The sequence below is a fragment of the Danio rerio genome, chromosome 5, assembly GCF_052040795.2.
Source record: "Danio rerio strain M-AB ecotype USA chromosome 5, GRCz13ab, whole genome shotgun sequence".
NCBI classification, from domain to species: domain Eukaryota; kingdom Metazoa; phylum Chordata; class Actinopteri; order Cypriniformes; family Danionidae; genus Danio; species Danio rerio.
The window spans coordinates 10,722,743-10,746,930 of record NC_141025.1 but is presented as its reverse complement, the minus strand read 5'-3'; the positions used below and the strand labels follow the sequence as shown (position 1 = coordinate 10,746,930).

Below are 24,188 nucleotides of genomic sequence, written 5' to 3'. Positions count from 1 at the left end.
ACCCCCTTTGTTCCACACACATGTTGCCGAGTCTTGTTCACTGTAAAGTAGCATCACAACGCGGTTTCCTTGTCTTGTTTTCCTGTGTTTTGAACCTAGCCTTGTTTATTTAGTTATCCTTGTCTGCCGCCTGCCTTTCGACCTCTTGATTTTTAAACTGACTATGATTCTGGATTGTCCTCACATACCTGTTTGCTCCCGTATTGACCACTGCTTGCCTGACTGTGAATAAACCTGCATATTGGATCCTACCTTCTGTTGTGGTGTTACTCCCCGGCGTTACACAGACACAATATTCATTCTTTTTCCACTGCACCATGACTTAATATTCTATACTGGATATTATTTCTGTTAAGTGACAAGACTTTTGTCTAAGCAAAGTCAGACCTTACTGTCCTAATGAAATCAATTAAAAATCAACTAATGGTCATATTTTATTGTGGTAAAATAAGCGTAATCTAGAGACCTTTGCCTTTCATATAAGACACATCTGATACCAAATGGTGAACTAGAAGTTATAGAAGTTATTTGTTCCTAAAACTTGAATTGGCGACAAGACTTTTGTCAGGTAGTGTAGATTCAACAGGAAATTGTTAACAGTGTATAGGGTGATAATGATTAATATGAATCATATCTTCAATTGTCATTCAAAGATGAGTGAAAGTGTAATATGTTTAAAGGCACACTGTAAAAAGCAACCCAGGCTCACTCTGAAAACATACTGCTATATACATTTCTGGAGAGCGCCAAATATGTCCCAGGAGCTACATTTTTTGCAGTTATTATTTTTGCAAATCTGCACTTGTGCGCTTTTTGGGATCTCATATTTCTCTCAAGCGTGCCATTCGCACCTGCTGTTCTCATGTAAACGACTGACTGACTTATCGACTGATTTCCCACCCTTTCTTCTTTACTGAACCCAACCAACAGTTTTAAAAAGCAATCCAGAAAACGAAAAGCCCTTGTGGAAGCCTAATTTTTACCACATTCTTATCCTGTTATTTACTTATTTTTATTTTTTGGTTTCTGTTTTTGTCTTACTCGATTTCTGGAATTGTTCTTCACCTGACTTGAACCCCGTTGTTGTGGTTAACTCTGCTCTGCATCTCAAATCCGCCGAAATACATGGTTAGACCCTGGTCAAACTGGTTACAGCGGAAAAGCCGTCCATACCAAGGTAAGCGGTGAGCTGATAAGCACGAAAAGGAACGGCGTCAAACCACACTTTAGAGGTCATTTTAAAGACAAGATGCAGCCATACGTACTTCTGGATACATAATTTGCGATCTTCAGAAATGTACATAGGGCTACATTTTCAGAATGAGACTGTTGGTAAATAATATCCATAGTAAATATCCGTAGAAGTTTTAACTGCTTTCTAGTCATGAGACCAGCATTTTACATATCTTGTAGGTCAAGATTTTATTTAATATTTTCACGTATTTATCTATGCAAAATAAGCTTCAATTATAAGCATAAATAAATGGGGAAAATAATATCATATGCTAATATATTACTATATATTTTTTTAAATCTGTTATTAGTGTTATTAAAAATATGGCTTATTTAAATATTTAGACTGAATGTTACTGTATGATTGTATTGTTGTTTGTTAATTATTAATAAATAATATAATTATTGTCTTTCCAGGTTAAAATACACAGTGTGCTGCACATATTTTATGACATAATTAGCAGTCATTCTGGCACTTTTTAATGCTCCAAAAAACAGAAACTGACTGTTCACTCAAGATTGTGACGCAGTCCGTCATTCAGTTTTGTGTACAAACAGGCATTGTGATGACGAACTTTGTGACAAACGTTGTCCCTCAGGTGTAATTTTAAGGACGTGAACTTTCATGGTAAAACTCCCTCATTTGTTTCTGTTTAAACTCTTGGATGTGAAAAACCTACTGTCCATTATATCGTTAGGAAAATTGTTCCTCCGGCAAAATTACCCTAATTGAATAATCAGTGAATTAGACTGCAAATAATGCAAAATATAACCGCTTACTGTTTCCACCCACAAAGCAGTTATGTAAATGTCATTTAGATCATTTGTGAATAATGTAGATTCTGCCAGTGGCGTGGAGATGGGTCAAGGATCACAACAGGTCAAGTGTGTGGCTTTTTCCTGCATTCATTCATACATTCATTACATTGTTTTTTATATATATATTCTGTATATATTCATGTATACAAGCTGGATTCAATTAAGTACAAATGCATTTGTATGGTTCTTTTTTATGATATTTATTGTTTCAAAGCAGCTTTAGAAAAGGTTATTGCATTACAATTAAAATCAGAAACAGTTCATGTGTTGTGTTTAGGTGGACACTGCAACAATGAAATGTATACAGCGGGGAAAATATTGAACATGTCACCATTTTTCTCAGAAAACATTTTTGTAAAGGTGCTGTTGACTTGAAATTTTCACTGGATGTTGATAGCAACCAAACAAATCCATACATGACCCCCCCCCCCAAAAAAATGAATTAGTTTACTAATGAAGTTCTTTGTAATAAAATAATATGACACAGGAGAAAAGTATTGAACACATGAAGAAAGGGAGGCGTAGAAAGGCAGCGAAAGCCCAGACAGCAGATGAAATCTCTCAGTTGTTCTTCAGCAATCCTCTGTCCTTCCTCATTGTAAATGAATATCACCTGCTTAGGTCCAACATTTACATTTGCAGGATGATGAAGATGAAACCAGGGTGGACATTTCAGCAAGACAAAGATCCAAAACACAGTCAAGGAAACTCTCAAATGCTTTCAGAGAAAGAAAGACAAGCTGTAGAATTTAAATTTTGACCCTACCCCTTCTGCTGAATGTCGAGCAGAAATCGAGACTCATCAGAGCAGGCAACGTTTTTTCAATCTTCTATTGTCCAGTTTTGGTGAGCCTGTGTGAACTGTAGCCTCAGTTTCATGTTTTTAGCTTACAGGAGTGGCACCTGGTGTGGTCTGCTGCTGCTGTAGTCCATCTGCCTCAGGGTTTGATCTGTTGTGTACAAAATGGGTCTAGAAAGTCTACAAAAGTGGGACCTTATATTCATAGAATTTTAGAATTATAAAAATATATTTACTCACAGAATTTTAGAATCACCTTAGAGTCATATAATTAGACTTTTAGAATCATAGAATTTTACAAACTTTTATTCATAGTATCTTGGAAATAACGGGATCTTAGATTCATAGAATCAAACAACTGTAGACTCACACAATCAAAAACATTAGAATCAAAAAATAAAATCTCAGAATCTTAATCTATTCAATGTTAGTATCACAGAATCTTATAATCATGGATTCTTACGATCACTGAATTTTTGAGAGTCCTGGAATCATTAGCCCCTTTCACACAGTGATACTGGTAAATATCCGAGAGAGGTTTGGATGCAGACCTGGTGTAGTGCAATCTGAGCTGCATCCAATGCTTTTAAATGGGCTCACCTAACCCCACACCTAACCCTACCTCACACAGTGACGTCACTCACTCCATTGAGTGCATGGTGTCTGACATTGCATCGCTAAGTGATGCAATTTCAACTTGCATCCTAAAGGCTGCATCCAGATACTATTGAAATATCCTGAAAATTGCGGAACGACTTTACCTGTAAATTCAAAAAAGACCATTCACACATCCGTTCCAAAATACCGGTAAATTCTGACATCGTTAACCAGAAATAAGAAAAACATCCCCTCTAAACTGCTGCACATGTATTTGTAAACATAGAAGGGGTCAGGCTTTTGTTGATGATTTCACTTTTATCTAAAGCTTTAGCAGTCATGCAGCTGCTTTATCCCAGAGATATCCAATGGCAGAAGTGCGAACCCGTTTACACATTTGACTACATTACAAATTCTGTGGATGGATCAGTCTTGTGAACAACTTTGATAAAAACATGGAGGAACATATTTACATGTCGAGATGTATATAATATGCACTGACTGGAGCACTGCTTTACTTCACGTGCTCATGCGTCAAGCAACTGAAGCAAGGTAAACAAACAGCAATTTATCAAAAGCGTTTTATTGATTTTTTTTTACAGTTGACATTAAGAAGGAACATGGAAACATTTTCTGACTAACATCTAGCAGCTAAATGTGTCTGGAAAAATATTCTAAAGCTTTTATTTTCATAAAAAAAGCATCTGAATATTTTGATTAGCTTGAGTAGACATCTCACGTCTGAGCTTTCTAGACATGAACGCGTTCTTTCCGGCAATTTCACTTCACACAGCGCAGCATTTGCAAATGGGCTATATGCACAGCTAGAGTTTTAAAGCCAACGATAAACATCCGGTGAAAGCTTAATGTGACTATTTCCAATTTCACAAGGTTGTTTTTTACAGCATCGATGCTGTTATTACAATACATGCAGTTAAATAGACTTAAGCTTTCATTCAATTGTTCAACCACGAGATGAAAGACTGTCAGTAGCAACAGGCTAGCACAGAAATTCCATTGAAAATACTGGGGTAACATAAACTGTCATATTTTAAAGACATGGCGGGGGGAAATGGAATTTAATGCAGTGTGATTGTCCAATCTGAGACCCACTTTAAAAAAAATCTGAGGTACTGGAAATAAACCGTAAAATAACAGCCGTTAAAGGACAGAAATTTGCTGTAAAATAACAGATATTAAACTACAGAAATGTCCTTAAATTAAAATCGCTGGACAATTTCTGTAATTCAACCTCAGATATTTTACAGTAAATTTCTGTAATTTAACGGCCGTTATTTAACTTTTTTTTCCCAGCACCCCAGCTGCCGGAATAACATGTAAAATTACAGATTTATTTTTACAGTGCACTTTAAATCGTATATCTAACAGGCAGTGAAGATCGCTGATTTTGTAAGAAATCAGAACTTAAACATGAAAATTTTGTAATGGAAAGACCAGAAGCTCTTGAGCTGCCTGACTATAAATTAAAAGTCCGTGTGCATATAGCCTATTATGGGTAATGGTACAACTTTTCTTTCTGGAAAATTTACCAGTATTTTCGAAAAGAACCTGTTCACACAAACAGACCTTTCCAGAAAAATGCCAGTAATTTTACGGAAAGAAAGGTCTGTGTGTGTGAAAGGAGCTATAATCTTTGATTCATATAATATGACCATCAAAGAATCTTAGAATCATAAAATAACATACTTTTTAAATAATAATAAAATCACAGAATCTAAGAACCTTGACATTGTAATCTTTACATTCCACAAAAGGCTCTTTATTTAAAAAAATAATCCTAGCAAAAATGGTTGTCCTATAGCAGGGGTGTCCAAACTCTGTTCTGGGGGGCCCCATAGCATACCTAGAAAGAGCTTGATTAACTGGTTCAGGTGTGTTTAATTGGGGTTGGAACTAAAATATGCAGAACACCGGCCCTCCAGGACTGAGTTTGGCAGCCTGATCTCACGAGGAAAGTATTTTACGTTTTGTCAGTTTAGTGGTTGATTCAGTCGTACAAAAATGTACAATTTTAAAAAGGAGGCGTGGCACCCAACCCCACCCCTAACCCCAACCATCACTGGGGGATGAGCAAATCGTACTAAATTGTATGAATTAAATCATACGAATTCAATTAGCCACTAAATCAAAAAGTTACGAATTGCCAGGAGATTGTGTTGATTTTGCGTTGATTTTTGTCCGATAGCATCACTGAGGAGAAACAAAAACGCTTTTCAAATCTTTGCTTTTAACAGTTTAGAGCACTAACTTAAATATTTCCCTAATCTTATCCAAACTGTGCATATCATGATTTATTCTATTCCAGTTTACTGTCTGAAAATAGCTTTAGAACCCAGACCAGCATTTATTATAAGAAAAATACAGATTGTGCACGTACAGACTTTTCCATCTGCACGTGACACCGCAGTTGTACAGAGACCCTGATGTTGCTGTATTTTTATTCCACATCATTGCATAAGGAAAGGCAAACATGAAAAAACAGACATGATGCGACAGTGGAATGAGGAGGCGGAGCTTAAACCAACAGATGATGGACTGATTGAAGCCCTATTGGACAGGTAGCAGACAGGTGGACACCAGCAGTCAATCGCACATCAGATATCCACATCAAAACGACCATATTCAAGGAAAACACCAACACTCTAGAAGAATCCAGCAAGTTGACATCACGTCTGATTTTGAAGGTAATAACCCGTGTTTTCTTTCTCATCTGCTTGTTTTTTGGTCTGATCTTCTTGATTGTTGATGTCTCGTGTTTCTCTTTATCTCACTAACTTATGCATGCAAGATAAAGGCCCGTATTTCACTGGTATACAATCAGGCATCTGACTTTGATGTTAAAATAAGAAGCAAAAACATGTTTTGTCTGTATTTTCAGATCGTGTCTCTATATGCAGTTTTATACTACTGTTTCTGTGTAGCACAAGCACATTTGCATGGTGAGGTTTGCATAACTGACCTCAGAGCTGTGTGCAAACAAACATCATTCTCAGCAGTGTCTCTATAGATAAGACACAGTGATGCTTTCATATATATATATATATATATATATATATATATATATATATATATATATATATATATATATATATATATACACTTTCCGGATGCATATATATATATATATATATATATATATATATATATATATATATATATATATATATATAAATATACATATGCATCCAGAATGTATATCGCTTCACTTTTTTTTCCTTTTTTTGATGTTTAAGCCTTATTCCAAAATGTATTAAATTCATTTTTTTTCCTCAAAATTTTACACACAATTCCTCATAATGACAATGTAAAAAAGAGTTTTTGAAATTGTTGCAAATTTATAAAAAATAAAAAAGCTGGAAAATCACATGTACATCAGTATTCACAGCCTTTGCTTAATACATTGTTGATGCACCTTTTGCAGCGATTACAGCCTCAAGCCTTTTTGAATATGATGCCACAAGCTTGGCACACCTGTCTTCAGGAATTTTTGCCCATTCCTCTTTGCAGTACCTCTCAAGCTCTATCAGGTTAGATGGGAAGCGACACTGTACAGCCATTTTCAGATCTCTCCAGAGATGTTCAATTATATTTGGGTCTGGGCTCTGGCTGGGCCACTCAAGGACATTCACAAAGTTCTTGTGAAGCCACTCTATTTATATTTTGGTGGTGTGCTTAGGGTCATTGTTCTGCTGGAAGATGAACCATCCCCCCGAGTCTGAGGTCAGGAGCACTCTGAAGCAAGTTTTCATTCAGGATGTCTCTGTACATTGCTGCATTCATCTTTCCCTCTATCCTGACTAGTCTTCCAGTTTCTGCTGCCGAAAAACATCCCCACAGCATGATGCTGCCGCCACCATGCTTCACTGTAGAGATGGTATTAGCCAAGCAGATGGTATCTGCTTTCTCCAAACGTAACGCCTGGCATTCACTCCAAAGAGTTCAATTTTAGTCTCATGGGACCAGAGAATTTAGTTTCTTATGGTCTAAGAGTCCTTCAGATGCCTTTTGACATATTCCAGGTGGGGAGTGGCTTCCGTCTGCCCACTTAACCATACAGGCCTGATTGGTGGATTGCTGCACAGATGGTTGTCCTTCTGTAAAGTTCTTCATCCTTCACAGAAGAACGCTGCAGCTCAGACCGAGTGACCATCAGGTTATTGATCACCTCCCTGACTAAAGCCCTTCTCCCCGATCACTCAGATTAGATGGCTGGCCTGAAAACCATGAACTACTTCCTCTCTGTCTAATTCTTGCAATATTTTTGAGATGGTGGTATTTGGATTTAGTTGCTGCTTTGACATGACTATTGAAGCTCAGATCTGACTCCAGAATCACATCAAGATTCTTGACCTTTTTGTTGTTGTTGTTGTTTGACCTTTAGAGCCAAGATACACATTCACATTGAGAACCTCATCTTTGTTCTCAAACGCAATGACTTCAGTTTTCTCTTTGGTTAACTGAAGAAAGTTTTGGCACATCCAGCTGTTATACATCTGCTTCTGATTTGTGCATTGTAATGTTGTAATGCAATACCCCCAGCGTACAGTCAGTTATGCAAAGTCATAAACTCATCACCTCTTTTATTTCTCTGCCAAAGCATGTTGAAAACGAGGAAGTAAGTTCAAGATGATGAGCGTATAGGAAAATATATATCAGTGCGCTGTGTTGAAAACATTAGTAGGAAGTGTGTGTGGACTTCAGCACGTATGCGTCTTGAGCAATTGGAAACCCGATTGTTAAATATTCTGATGAAAATTTGCTCATGTAAAAGATGCCACCTTGATGACGCTGTTGTTAGGTGATTTTAAGAGCATTGCTCAAAAGGTTTCAAAGTTTCAAAAAAGTATTTGAACACACCCACATGAAAAAAATACTATAGTATTTTATGAGGAGCCATGCTATAGTTCAGTACTTGAGTTAATTTGTATTGAAAATTTGATAGTAATTCAACAACTATAGTAGTATTTCCAAATATACTTTTCTACAGCTAAAATTTGTACAATTAAAATTCTTGCTGCCTCATTTTTTTAGTTGAATCAACTTAACTCTTCTAGTCCTCTCTACTTACATCAGTCAAACTGAAAGAAATAAGGTTTTAAACTTTTTATAGCCTAAAAAACTTAGTTGAAACCTGATTAACTTAAAGTGCCATGAAACCCCCTCGTTTCTGCAGGGTGTTTTCACACCTCTACTTTGGAAAAGTGGGCGTGTCCAGCTCTGTTTAGGCGGGAGTGTCGGAGGAACTAAAGTGGGATGGTGTGGGAGTGTCTATTTGGGCATGCGCGAGTTTCAGAGTCAAAACACACACACACACACACACACACACACGGGAGAAAGTGACTGTGTTTACATGGACATCTGTAGTCGAATTATTTGCCAAATTATAAAATGGTGGACTTTAACTGCAGTTTGGCACTTTCATTCAGGGAATTCATTCATGCCCCTCGCGACAAACGAGATATTTGATTCGAGGAACTGCTCTAAGCGTGTATTTTTCATGCAATGTTTGATACCGCACGGCGAATGAGAGAAAAAACCCTCCGCATTTCCCGGAAACTTAGATGCACACAGCAGGTAGTGTCAGAAAGCCGCGTGTGTTATTCCGGTCACAAAATGCGGTAAAAACCCTAAACGAGGTTAAAGATTGGTTGTGGTGCTAACATGTTTACACTCAGTGCAATAGTTAACTTAGTTCGTTACGAACAAACTGAATAAACAAAGAGCACTGGTCACTCACTTACCAAATCTGTAGGGAAAGGACAATCACCAGCAACTAGAGCCGCGTCTTTATGAAGAGAAGACTACAAGCGAATCCGGATCTCAGCATTTGCAGATGAGAACAGCTCTCAGGTAAACAATAATCCTCCTTAGACACGTAAGTTATTGTTGTTGAGCGTCGCGTACACTGTTAATCCACACGTGATCCAGCTGCGCTCTCACAGAGAGAAAATGAAAACAAAACGTCACTGCAGCAAACTATAAAAGCAACACTTCATGCTTGTTTTGCCAACACAACGTGGCGTCTCTGTCATCTAAACACTATGACAGTAATGAATATTAATAAAGTTGCACAATAGAGCGCGCTGATTGGTTTGAACCAAGCCTTACTCATGCATTAATGCATCACACTGTAAGACGTAATAAGACACACTCTGGCACAGACTCCCAGTCTGCACGCTGGAATACAACGCTATTATCTCATGTCTATGACGCAGCTTCAAAAATTCGTTTCAAACAGGAAGTACAAATTTGCTTGAAATAACGCAAAAACAACCAATTTACACTTTTTAGTGAAATATAGGTGTCATAATAGTGTTTTTAGCAGTGTGGGACACATATTCGACTGTCAACAGCTCAAAAAATGTGTTTTGGTGTTTCGTGACCCTTTAAAAAAACGAGGTAAATCAACATACATAAGTTTGTTTTCTTTATTATTTTTTTTTCAGTGTACTCAAATACAGTTTACTTAAACTAAGTTATACTACAGTATTTACAATTTATCATTTAACTATATTTAGTACATTATGCTGTAGCATTCAACAAGGTGTTAAAAATGTTGTAATATATACAGTATAATACACTTACTATAATGTTAAAAACACTGTAGTATTTTTAATACAGCTTTTCAGAGTGTACTGCATTTGATAGTGTGCCCTGATCTGTTTTATTTTAATGATTAATTAATTAATTCATTCATTTTCAACTGCTAATCCGGGGCCTGGTCGCGGGGGCAGCAGTATAGGAGAGAACGTTCGAGGTTACTAAAGTAACCCTTCGTTCCCCGAGGAGGGGAACGGAAGCACTATAAGTGGATTTGATTGTAAAATCCACGCATTGGGAGGTTCGGTTCAGAAGCTACTCGTCTGAAAGAGTATTGAACGGGCCAATTAAGAATGAATTGGCAGCGCAAGCCTGCGCAGGTGAGCGGCATAAGCAATCAACTGAGTATATAAGCTCACCTGGCGCCAGCAGACGCTATCCTTTTTAAGCTGAAGAGACTTTCAACAGCTAAGGGACAGTCATTATGGCGACGGAGTATAGTGCTTCCGTTCCCCTCCTCGGGGAACGAAGGGTTACTTTAGTAACCTCGAACGTTCCCCTTCGGGGGGAACTTCAGCACTATAAGTGGATTTGATTGTAAAATCCACGCATTGGGAGCCCATTGAAAGCGCCATAATGACTGCACCTTACCAACACCCCCGATGAGGAGATAGTCAAGCAAGCGTGACGCACCCACATCATGGGGGGCGCGGTCCTCCAACGTGTCCCTGGCCCTAATTTATCCTACTTCAACAGAAGTTTTACGGATTTATATATATTTTTGGGAAGTCGTGAGCATCTAGATAATTCTAGGAAAATACGACAGTACGTTGGGAAGCGTGCAATCCCGATAGGGAGGACGCTGCGGAGGCCATCCGTTACCCAAGGGGGGATAGATGGCAGAATTTACATATGGACTAGCCCTAAAAAGGGGGAGTACGCATAGCAAAAGAGTGGTTAGCGGGGAGGGAAGACACGGGTCCGCCCAGGGGGGGGGACTTAACCGTGGCTGAATAAGCATATGGGATCGCCTAGTGGGGACCACGCATAGCAGGCACCTTTACCCAAAACGCGGGCTGACCAGCGGGCAGACCTACAACGTAGTGGGCCAGCAAGTGACTCCTCCGCTGAGTCAGTGCTGGGGGCCACGGAGGAATCTGCAGGGCTCACCTGACGGGGAACTTTACTGACAGATAAAAAGGCGCACGTATCTCCGTGTTAGGGAAAATGGCGCAGCAAGCGTGTTTCAACACCCTACCGAATTGTTTCCTCAATCACCAAGGGTTACCTAATACCCTTGAGGAAACCGGCTCCACTCGCAGATTGTAAAACCTTGCAAATGTGTTGGGTGTCACCCAGCCCGCAGCTCTACAGATGTCTGTTAGAGGGGCGCCGCGTGCGCGCGCTCGAGAGGATGCGAAGCTCCGAGTGGAGTGCGCACGCGCTCTCGGGGGACGCGGCTCATCTCGGCTCTGATAGTGAAAGAAAGGCATCCACAATCTAGTGGGAACTTATTTCGGTACGGCACTTCCCTGCTGCCGACCGCTAAAACAGACGAAGAGCTGCTCAGATGATCTAAACTCTGAGTGCGGTCCGGATAATACGCAAAACGCGAACTGGACAATAAAGAAGGGCTGGGTCTGCCTCCTCCGAGGGCAGCGCTTGCAGGCTCACTACCTCGTATTAAAACGGAGTGGTAGGAACCTTGGGCACATATCGCGGGCGGGGTCTCAGGACGTGAGAGAAGCCAGCCCAATTACAGGCACGAGTCGCTGACCGAAAAATGCCTCCGGGTCCCCGACCCTCTAATCGATATCAACGCGACCAGCAGAGCTGTCTTCAGGGACAGAAATATACTGAGTCGAGGATCGAAGGGATCTGACGCGGCTTGTGTAGCGAGGGCGAGATCCTAAGAGGGCATGAGAGGGGGCGGGGTGGATTAATTCGCTTAACGCCCCTGAGGAACCGGATGATGAGGTTATGCGTTCCCACGGTGCTGCCAGCCACCGCGTTATGAGAGCGGAGATGGCAGCCACGTAACCTTGAGTGTGGAGGGCGACAGCCTGCTCTCCAACTTCTCTCGGCGTAAAGAAAGCACAACGCTGATCTGGCAAATTACGGGGGTCTTCTCAGCGAGAGACACACCATTCAGTGAATAGACTTCACGTCAGGGCATAGGCGCGCTCGGGGAGGGGGCTCTAGCCCGAGTGACGGTATTAGCCACCGCAATCGGAGGTTACCTAAGTCTTCCTCGCGTCTAAAAATCTCCAAAGATCGGCGAGGGTGCCAGGTGGTGCCCTGTCCCTGAGAGAGTAGGTGCTCTCTCGAAGGGACTGCCAGGGGAGGGCTATCGCGAGGGAGAGCTCTGACATCCAGGTCCGATTGAGCCAGAGGGGCGCAACCAGCAACCTGTTCCTCGTCCTCCCTGACCTTGCACAGTAACTGCGCGAGCAGGCTCACTGGGGGAAACGCGTATTGCGCGTGCCCCGAGGCCAGCTGTAAGCCAGTGCATCCGTGCCGAGAGCACTCGGTCAGGGAAAGAACAACTGGCAATGAGCGATCTCGGGGGAAGCAACAGATCGATCTGGGCTTCCCCGAATCGCGCCCATATCAGCTGAACAGACTCGGGGTGGAGTCTCCATTCTCCAGGACGCAAGGCTGCCGTGAGAGCGCATCGGCTGCACGGTTGAGCTTGCCTGAATATGAATGGCGTGCAGCGATTTCAGCCGCGGATGACTCCAGAGGAGCAGACGGCGGGCGAGCTGAGACATGCGGCGAGAGCGCATACCCCCTATATGGCTGATATACGCCACCGCCGCCGTACTGTCCGTCCTGACCAGCACGTGTTGCCGCTCCAGCACCGGAAAAAAACGGTGGAGAGCGAGGAACACTGCCAACAGCTCCAGCCGATATGCCAATGCAACTGGGTACCTTTCCACAGGTCCGCAGCCGCATGCCCGCAACGCACAGCCCCCCAGCCCGTGTTGGAAGTGTCTGCTGAAACGACAACAAGACTGGACGCCTGTTCTAGAGACACCCAGGCCTGTAGGAACGAGGGGTCGCTCCAAGGGCTGAGGGCGCGGCGACACAGCGCAGTAACAGAGACTCGGTGTGCGCGCGCGTGCCATGCGCGTCTGGGGACTCGATCGTGAAGCCAGTGCTGAAGTGGTCTCATATAGAATAATCTGAGCGGCATGAAGCGGCTGCGGATGCCATATGCCCCAGGAGCCTCTGAAATAGTTTCAGTGGGACCACTATTTTACTGTCGAGCTCTCTCAGACAGTACAGCATCAGCTGAGCGCTCTCTCCGGAGAGGCGCGCTGCCATGGTGACCGAGTCCAGCTCCAGCCCGAGAGAAGAGATCCTCTGCACGGGGGCGAGTTTGCTCTTTTCTCGGTTGACCTGAAACCCCCACAGGTGGAAGTGCCAGAGCACTTTGTCTCTGTGCATAATCAACTCTGTGCATAATCAAAGAGAGGGCAAAATTCAGCCAGTCGTAAAGAAATTGAGTATGCAGATGCCCGCGAGCCGAAGGGGCGCTGAGGCACCCTCCGCGGGCTTGGTGAGGACCCGCGGAGACAGAGAGAGCCCGAAGGGGAGGGCTTTGTATTGCCAAGCTCGACCTTCAAACGCAAACCGCAGAAACTGTCGGTGGCGAGGAAGAGTGGAGACATGGAAATACGCGTCCATCAGGTCTAATGCTGCAGACCAACCCAGAGGACGAACGCACCGGAGGATGCGCTTCTGCGTGAGCATTCTGAACGGCAGCTTGTGCAGGCAGCGGTTCAAAACGCGCAGATCTAGGATTGGCCGTGACCCACCGCTCTTTTTGGCCACGATGAAGCGTGGGCTGTAAAACCCGCTCTCCATCTCGGCTGGAGGGAGCGGCTCGATTGCATCCTTCGCCAGGAGGACAGCAATCTCCTCTCGCAAGACAGGGGCGGACAGGGGGCTGACCCTGGTGAATACACACCCGTGACTTGGGGGGCCGCTTCGCGAACTGAATCGCATAGCCGAGTCTGATTGTGCGTATGAGCCACCGCGAAGAGCTGGCCCGCGCTAACCAGGCAGGCAGAGCTCTCGCTAATGGACTCATCGCTACAATCGCTGACGTACCAGCAGTGGGGCAGCGCGGAGTGGGTGTGCTGATCCGGGAAGCTCGCGGGTCCCACGGAAAAGCTGGAGGTGAGATATTTGCTCTCACTCCAAACCCGAGCTCCGGAGGGGAGGCTCGAGGGGTGGGAGAAAGGAGACCGTCCTCCCAGCGCTCGTGAGCCACTGGCGAAACGCACCGAATCTGCAAGCTAGAAAGCATAGCGTCCCAGACTGGCAGATTTCGGGCTGTCACATCTGGGGAAGTGAAAAGTGCCCTTTCATAATGTTTTCATGGCAGTAAAAAGTGCCGTTGGAAATGGGGCCCCGCCCTCCAGCGGGGAAAGAGCAAGTTCCCTCTTCTCCAGATGGCCTGTCCCAGGGGCGCTTCGCGGTCCGTTGCCGGACTTAGCGGCGTTCTGGGCAGGGGGGCTGCCTGCTTCCGAGGTGCCCGACGCGCTCGCTTCGCCGGAGGCGTGTGCGGGGGCGGAGCAGCTCTCGTAGGCGGGCGCCTTCGGCGAGGAGCAGGTATGAATGGCACGGCGGGCGGAGCGGGCTACGGACCGCCGATAAGACATCACCCACCAACTGCTCTCTCACCGCCTTGAATTCCTGGGTGAATTCACAGACAGTGTCGCCGAACCTGGCTGGGGATATGGGGAAGTCAAGAAAGCGGACTTTGTCGACTTTGCGCATATCAGCCAGGGGTGGCGCTCCTGGACCACTAATGTGGACATCGTCCTCCCCAACGCACACGCAGCGGACTCAGTAGTCCGAAGAGCTAAGTCGGCGGCGGTGCGAAGCTCGTAAGCCTGGGTTGGACCCACCCTCGTGCAGCTCGGCCAGCGCCTGCGCTTGGTAGCGCTGGTAGGTGGCTATCGCATGCAAGGCGGAAGCAGCCTGGCCCGCAGCTATGTAAGCTCTAGCTCCGAGGGAGGTAGATAACTTACAGGCTTTGGATGGGAGACGAGGCGGACCCCGCCAAGAAGAGGCGCCGCGCGGATTTACCGCCATCGCGCACTCAACCTGAGGAATCGCCACATACCCCCTGGCTGTTTCACCGTCAAGAGTGGTTTGGGTGGAGGAACACCCAGCACGAGCAGAAAAAAGTGCTTTACAAGACCGCGTGAGGCTACTGTGCACCTCCGGGAAGAAGGGAACGCCCCTCTAGTCGGTCCGGCCGCGGAGCTGGGGGATAAACCATCTCCAACCCACGGCCGAAGCAGCCCGGGAAAGCACGGCTAACATGTCCGTTTCAGGATCCGTAGTGACAGCGCTCACCAGCCCGAAGGGGGCGAGCGGGTCTGGATCATCATCGGACAATGAAAGCCCACCCTCCGATGCCGCGGTGGACATCTGGTCTCCGGTGTCATCGGGCGTAAGGGCTACCATCTGTTAGACGGATCGCTTCCCCCGCCCGAAGCTTGGATGGAGCGCTTAGAGGAGCGGGAGGTCCGCGGGTCCGCGGGCCCGTGGGCGACGGATTATCTCTCGCTGAAACCCTCAGATCTGCCCGAGTGCCCGCTGCAGAGCAGGGGACAACTGGGGTGGTTCGCCCTTTTGCAAAGGCTAACCGCGATCTTGCGCAACAGTCATGGCATCGCAATGACGACATGAACTGCCCGCGAGCAGCGCATTAACATGCTGGACCCCCAGACATGTAACGCAGTGCCCGCGCCCATCATCCGAGGACAGGAAACCACCGCATCCAGAAACGCACAGTCGGAGCGCCGTCCTGATAAGGGCGTGCTGCACGACTGTGTTGCTCTTTCTGTGAAGTTTGCAACTTTATACGCACCGCTCTGGAGGACCGGACCCAAAGAACGCCAGGCAAGGGAGAAACCCAGCTCGACCGTCTGCCACTGCGTGTACACACTCTGGACCGGGAGAATGCTCTCGTTCGCTCAGAATCGCTGGTCACAGCAGGAGGAACCCTCATCGACTCGATCAGAAAGTCTCTGAAGCGAAAAGGATAGCGTCTGCTGGCGCCAGGTGAGCTTATATACTCAGTTGATTGCTTATGCCGCTCACCTGCGCAGGCTTGCGCTGCCAATTCATTCTTAATTGGCCCGTTCAATACTCTTTCAGACGAGTAGCTTCTGAACCGAACCTCCCAATGCGTGGATTTTACAATCAAATCCACTTATAGTGCTGAAGTTCCCCCCGAAGGGGAACCTCAGACTTCCCTCTCCCCAGACGTTTCCTCCAGCTCCTCCAGGGGGATCCCGAGGCGTTGCCAGGCCTGCTGAGAGGCCTAGCCCCTACAGCGTGTCCTGGGCCTTCCACATCGAGAGAAGTCAGCTGAGGTGGCTCAGGCATATGTTTCGGATGCCTCCTGGACGCCTAACTAGGTAGATGTCCCAGGCATGTCCCACCAGGAGGAGGCCTTGGGGAAGACCCAGGACATGCTGGAGGGACTACATCTTTCAGCTAGTCTGGGAACGCCTCGGGATCCCCCAAGAGGAGCTGGAGGAAGTGTCTGGGGTTCTTTCCCAAGACTGCTGCCCCCGCGACCTGGCCACGCATAAGCAGACAAAAAGGAGATGAGGTTAATATTTACAGTAAATAATTTATGATTATTTTTACATTTAGTTAATTATGTAGTTTAAATTTTTTAAAGACATATCAGGACAAAGAATGTGCTTTACATAGATAATAAAATGTAATTTTGTTAGTAAAACATGATGATGTTTGCTTGTTTTTTTAATCCTATCGTTCAATAGGATGTGTGTTTATATATATTTGCTTTTTGATTCTTTTGCTTTTGTCAGTTGTAATGCTCTGTAAAATACCTGAAATAATTTGGCGTAATGATACAGCCACTTGCATGCCTTACAATGTTTGACAGCAAGTCAGAATCAAGCATTCAGCTGCCCTGAAATAAGGAGCACATATAGCCTGTTTCAGAAAAAAATGAACTTTTAATGGGAACATAATGTTGCATCATCACTTTCTTAATGTACTTGTAAGAGCAAATCCATTTATAAGCCTCTATTTGAACTTTAAAAATGTAATTAGGCCTGAGGTTTGTGCTCTACATCCACCCTCTACACACACACACACTCAGTCTTAATTATCTCTAATTATCACTCATTGGCCAGGATACAGTGAACATAAAAAAACAAAAGTCAGTCACGCTAACTATCTTGGCCTGTTGAACTGTATGACCCTTGCAATTTTTGCTTCATATTGGCATGATAGCATCACGCATTTGCTGCAGATTTGTCGGCTGCACATCCATGATGCGAATCTCCCGTTCCAACACATCCCACATGTGCTCTAATGGATTGAGTTCTGGTGACTGTGGAGGCCATTTGTAATTTAAATGTTCCATCATGAGTGCAATTCTTTATTAAATCTTTCTATATTACTTGCTAAGTATGTCTATAAATGCAATCAGTTTCATCATTTATTATTTATTGATCCATTAATGTTTTGTTCAGTTTCTCCATTTAAATGAGTTAATTGTATCCTGCCACCACCTTTTGGGTGAGAACTACCTTTAAATTAATAATGTTACAAATAAATTCATAGTCTAACATTAATTAATTAAAACACAGTCTTCTCTGTGTTATTTTTAAAATGGTACATTTTTATAATGATTTCAATTGATTATTGAGAGTCACATACCACATTGTTATTCTATTTAATTTAATATGAATATTAAATAGACATAAATGTTTTATGTTCATGAATAAAATACTTGCACAGAAAAAAGGTCAGAGAACTGAGCAGTTGAATGTGAATAATATGAATGTGTATGTAAATCAGCAGTCCACTGTAAACAACCACAGTAATACACCCACCGTTTTATTTATTACTTATTCTTCAGGACACAAATCTGGCATTTAATCTGACATAAAAACACCCATGTGAACATTTGAAATCTTTATTCGATAAATACTATTACATACCAACTTCCCCTGCAGTAACACAATGCAATATATTCTGTTTAAAGTCTTATTTTCTTGGTTCAAGTGGAAATTTGGCTGATCTGAATGTTTATTTTAAATCTCAAACGTCTCACCTTGAATGCAGACAACAAAAAACAGCCATAATCCCAGACTAACAGTACCTGTAGTAAATATACAGCTGACTGGGTGAGTTCTCGATTTCTGTGTGTGACGGTGGTTGTTTGTAATAAATAAATCTTATATACAGTTTATAATAAGAAAAAAAAAATAATAATTCAAATCTCAAAAACTGAACTCCGCGGGATTCGAACACGGGACTTCCTGCACCGCAGCCGAACGCTCAACCGCTGGTCCACGTGGGTACTGCAATACCTGACTTTCACACGTCCCTTAATCCCACTGCCAGCGGACCTCAAACAAAAAAAAAAATAAATAGTTACCAAAATTAATAAATCTTTGGGCGCCAGACAAGATTAACTTGCCAAAAATTAAATTAAAACCCTGGATAGCCGCGGCAAACACTTAACCACCATACACACAAAGAGAAGAAAATAAAGATTACCCAGCACACACTTTAAATTAAATTAACTGGTATATTTTTAACAAGCAGTACAACAAAAAGGTTTTCAAAATCAAAATATATACTTTTAATCACTGTTCAGTCATAGATCATAGTCAAAATTAGCACTTCTTAGGTAACAAAAGGAAACATCAAACAAACAATTCAAACACTTCAATAATAATGTTTAGATAACCCAAAAGAAAACAAACAAACAAACAAACAAACAAACAAACAATAATAATGTGTGGCTGATCGACTGGAAACAAGAGAGGGAAAAAATGTAAAGAAAGCCTATGTGATAACGTTGTAATGTGTGTGTGGAATGTGTGGGTGTATGAATGGGTGCAAATGGACAAAAGTTACTGACCCAGGGACACCGAAGCCGTTCTGCACAGGTCCACTTTTTCCATCGAGATTTTCAGACCCCTCGCACACAATACTTAGAGAGATCGCCTGGTCACCACGTCCACAAATTGCTTCCACCCCTCAGTTTTTTCCTCACACAGTCATTGAAACCAACAAGCTCTCCACCTTACACCGTTCTTCTCCTCCTTCTCCAATTCTTGCCACCAAATACCCGACACCAAAACAACCAGAAGCCCCTTCTCTGGCCTTTTCTTCCTCTTTTATAATCTCCGATTGTTTACCTGCCCTTCCGCTTCCTCCCGACCCCCGGAAGTATTGTCTGGAAGCGATAGGAAGGACCGGTCGGAGCAGCGCCCCCTAGTGGCACTTGAGAAAAATAAACAATAAAAAGCATCCATCTCGCCACACTCTCCCCCCCTTCGTGAGAACAACCCATGTTGTTCAATGCTCACGAGGATTTACATTTTTAAAATCTTTTTTGATCCTGCTGTGGGAGGATCTTTGTGCAATTTTTCTCCCTTGCTTCCAGCTCCTCTGCCGTGGGAAAACATGGTTTAAGATTACACACATGAACATTTCTCACATCCTCACCAGTGTCTTCAAGAGATACCTGGTAGTTCACAGGACCTAGCTGCTGGATAATGCGGTATGGTCCTTTCCACTTTGGAGCTAGTTTAGCACTGAAGTGATGTTGTGCACTAGAGATGGGAAAATTACGGACCCATACACGCTCTCTTTCTCTGAAGAACACGTCTCTTCTGTTCTTGTCATAGCTCCTTAACTGCCGTTTTTGAGCTTTTGTGTAATTTTCTTTGGCTTGCCTTTGTAACTGTATTATTTTGTGTACCATGTCGTATGCAGGCTTGGTTGGTGAGAGATCACGTCTGTGCAGCAGTTTATCCATGGGACTGTGGATTTTCCGACCTAGGTGAAGTTCGGCAGGCGTCATCCCAATGGATTCCTGTATTGCAGAATTTAAAGCAAAACGTAACTCTGGTAAATATGTATCCCAGGTCTTGTGGTTGTCCTCCACAAACCCTGCAATCATAGACTTCAGAGTGCGATTCACTCTTTCTGTCATGTTGGTCTGTGGGTGATAAGCAGTGGTAAGTTTTGGAGTGATGTTCCATTTTCCACACAGCTCTGTGAATAAAGAAGAAACAAACTGCGCTCCTCTGTCTGACAATATGAAGTCAGGGACTCCCCACCGAGTCAACATTTCTTGTCTTAGTATGGTGGCAATGGTCTGTGCTGTGGCATGCCGCATGGGAAACAGTTCAACCCATTTGGAGAAATAGTCGACAAATACGAGTAAGTACTCATTTTGTTTTCCAGACTTCGGCATTGGACCCATTATATCCACTCCCCACATCTCATTTGGTCGTGATGTTGTAACTTGTTGTAACTTGCCAGCAGGTTTCCGGTTATCCCATTTGGTGACTTGACATTTGGCACAATTTTTGACATATTTTTTTATGTCTGTCCACATTCCTGGCCAATAAGCAACATCTTGTATACGCTTGTACGTCTTGTAAATTCCCAAGTGTCCGCTTAAGGGAGTATCATGGTACCATTCCAGTACTGTTGGTCTAAGAGTAGATGGAATGACTACTTTGTAGTGAACAGTTTCATCTGCTAGGTGGGTGATGTGATACAGCTTGTCTTCCAACACAGTGTACTGGGCTTGTTCCTGTTGCTCATTTTTGGCCAGAGCTTGAAAGATCTTCATAATGTCTGTGTCTTGATGTTGTTCCTCCCAGATGGTTTGTGGGGTGACAGGGAAATCAGGCAGATCCTTTTCCGTGGTGTACAAGTTACAGCCTGGCATGGAATACATACGGGACAACGCATCAGGAGCAACATTCAGCCGTCCTTTTCTGTACTCGATCACAAAATCATAGCGTTGCAAGCGCAAGGCCCATCTCATGAGTCGACTGGCTGGTTTGGTGGAATTCATGACCCATTGCAGAGCGGAATGGTCTGTAACCACTGTAAACATTCTAGGTTCCAGGTAGTGTTGCCACTTGTCTAAAGCCCACACCACAGCCAGACACTCTTTCTCCGTGGTGGAGTAATTCACTTCTGCCTTAGTCAAGGTTCTACTGGCATAAGCAATTACTTCTTCGCCACCCTGCTCTTTACGCTGGGTCAAAACAGCCCCTAATCCTGAGTCACTGGCATCAGTATACACAGTAAAAGGTATGTTAAGATCTGGATGGCCCAGGATGGGAGGTGTGGTAAGACAGAACTTTAGATTGTCAAATGCTTGCTGGCATAGTGAATCCCACTTGAATTGTCGTCCTTTCTTTTTCAGATTATTCAGTGGTTCATCAATGCGTGAAAAATTTGGTACAAAACGGTGATACCATCCTGCCAGTCCTAAGAATCGCTGAACATCCTTAAGGTTTTGTGGGACTGGGTAAGCGTGAATGACCTCTACCTTCTTGGGGTCAGCTGCAACTCCTTGGTGACTCACTACGTGTCCTAGAAAGGTAATTTCAGGTAGGCAAAAGGAACATTTTTTTAGGTTTAGGGTTAGACCTGCTTTTTCCAGTCTCTCCAAGATGGTCTGGATGTCGTGAAGATGTTGGGTCAAGGTGGGTGAGTAAATGACAATGTCGTCAATATAGACGTAGCAAATTTTCCCAAGTAAATCTCTCAGGACGATTTCCATCAAACGTTGGAAGGTAGCAGGAGCATTTTTCAGTCCAAAGGGCATAACATTAAAATGATATAACCCTCTAGAGGTGATGAATGCAGTCATCAACTTGCTTTTGTCATCCATTGGTACCTGCCAAAATCCACAGTTGAGGTCCAAGGATGAGAATGTGGATGCTCCAGAAAGAGACTCTAAAATCTCTGTGATGTTAGGTATTGGATAAGCATCACTTTCTGTCATCGCATTCAATTTTCTGTAATCCACACAGAACCTAAGATTGTTGTCTTTCTTAGGAACAAGAACTACTGGAGATGCCCATGGAGAACAAGACTGTTCGATGACACCAGCCTTTAGCATCTCTTCAATCTGTTCCTCTACTATGGCTTGTTTTCCAGGTGTCAACCGATAAGGACGTTGCTTAACGGGTACTGGGTGAGTGGTGTAAATGCAATGTTGAAGAACAGTGGTTCTTCCAAGCTGAAGAGTACAGACTTTTGGGTTTGACTGGAGAAGATGAAGTAACTGTGGCTTATTATCTAGTGGTAAGTGGGCTTCGGCAACAGCCATCTCAATCAGAGCTTGATCATCACTACTGGGTGCAAGCTGGGATACTACTGGAAACGGTAATGGTGGAGGAATAGAGCTGAGCAGAGATAGTGTCTTACTTGAATGTTGGGTTTGTGCATTTTTGTTCAAATTTTGGGATCTTCCCACAGGAACACTAGCATGTCCAGGTTGAAAAGGGTACTCTTCATTAGGGTTGGACTTAAAAGAGTATGTCTGGTCAACTACATTAATCTGTAGACCACTTGAATAAATGAAATCTAAACCCAAGACTACAGAGTAAGCCAAGGCTTTTGGAGTGAGAATGGCAGCTTGAGTAGGAAAAACTTTGTCATGCAATATGATTTCAAAATTCGTCCATCCTAAAGGAACTTCGGCTTCTCCACTGGCCAGATAGAGAGGGCCAAGTGTCCAGGGATGGAGGCTGGCTTGGGGATTGATCTCCTTCCACAAACTCTCATGGAGTAAAGTGTAACTGGCACCCGTATCCAATATGGCTTTTCCTCTCCAAGCCCCAATGTAAATTGGAACTATCAGCTGTTGTGGTATGACCACAGATTTAGTAACAGTCGACTTGGGTAATGACTTTGAAGGAAGTGTAACAGACATGGCATTGTTAGATGGATTACCTCCGTGCTTTTGGGTCTGAAAATAACGTTTATTTCCAGTAGGAGGAGGGTGACTAGATGATTGAGTGGTTTGCACAGAGGAGGAATAGTGAGGACAACTACCTGGTGGATGCAGACCTTTGCATCTCCAACACAAAACTGGAGGTTTCTCAACTCGGTTGGGGGCAATTCTTTGTGGTGAGGGTTGAGTCACATGTTCTAAATAATGTAACTGCTGAACATAATCCTTCTCAAGCTGAAGGCCCAGTTTAACCAACTCATCCACTGTATGGACACGGCTTCGAAGTTGGCTGGCTAGGTGAGGTTTTATGTTTTTTAGAATCATTTTTACTAATTCAGTCTCAGTTAGTGTGGGCTTCCATCGTTTACACATTGCTCTGTATGTAAAAGCAAAGTCTCTAATTGACTCTTTCTCTGCTTGTGTTCTAGTTCTAACCCTCTCTGCCAGCTCATCCTCATAGTCTTCTGAAAGGAAAGCTGAGAGAAAAGCAGTTTCAAACTCACTCCATGTGGAAATAGCAGAGCGAGCCACTTCCCACCAATCCCGGGCTGTACCGTACAGGACAGTGCGGAAGGTAGCTAGGATGTCTGGATCATCTAGAGGGTGTAAGGCGAGGAAATCTTTGCAGCGTGTTACATATAGCAGTGGATCAACATCATCCGAAGGTCTTCCAAACGTTGGAAAAGTTAACTTTAAATGATCACTTTTTATAACAGGTGTTTGAAAAGGCATTGGAGCAGTCACTGAAGATGAAGACTGTGTTGAAACTGATACAGGTGCACTGCTTGGAGGATCAGACACTTGCTTTATAGGTGGGATGACATCACTTATTTCTGTTTGAAGATTGTCAAGTTGGTTTTTTATGGCATTAATTTCAGTGCTGCAGTGATTTAGATCACTGGAAAGGCGTTCAAAATTCTTGTCAGAGTGTTCCTTGGTAGCTTGAATATCCTTCTGCAATTCCAACTGAGCTTGTTCCACCATGAAGCGAATCTCTGAAATTAAGGTACTTTCACTCCTTTGGATTTCTTGTGTCACCATCACCTTCACAGCTTTAGTGAGTTGATCCGCTGTCTCTGTGTCATCTTTTCGTTGTGCAGTTAAGGTGTTCAGGAGTTGCTGATGAGTGGATTCCATTTTTGCAAGCTTTGCTTCATGCAGGGAAAAAGATTTAGACGATTTTTCGGTGAGTTCCTTCACAGCTTTATCTTGCCGTTTCAGACAGTCAAATACACGATCCCAGTTTCCTTGTACATGAGCAGTAAGTTGATGAATTTCTCTTCCAGGTGTAGGGAGGTATCCAGGAAGAGCATGCTGGGTTGCTGAGGAGGGCGGTGATTCTACCATGGATGCACTTGTGCACAGTTGCATTGGGTCAGGTTGAACTGTAGA

At 43.7% G+C, this 24,188-nt stretch overlaps 1 protein-coding gene across 4 annotated transcripts in view; it reads left to right on the top strand.

Annotated features, from left to right (window-relative positions):
• The window catches only part of tor4ab (torsin family 4, member Ab), a 52,226-nt gene that overhangs the window by 11,320 nt on the left and 16,718 nt on the right, over nucleotides 1-24,188 (top strand). For 2 of the 4 annotated variants that reach the window (XM_087250950.1, XM_087250951.1), the window contains one exon: nucleotides 5,929-6,153. The gene's annotated coding sequence lies outside the window, so the exon portion shown is untranslated. 4 annotated transcript variants of the gene reach the window in all.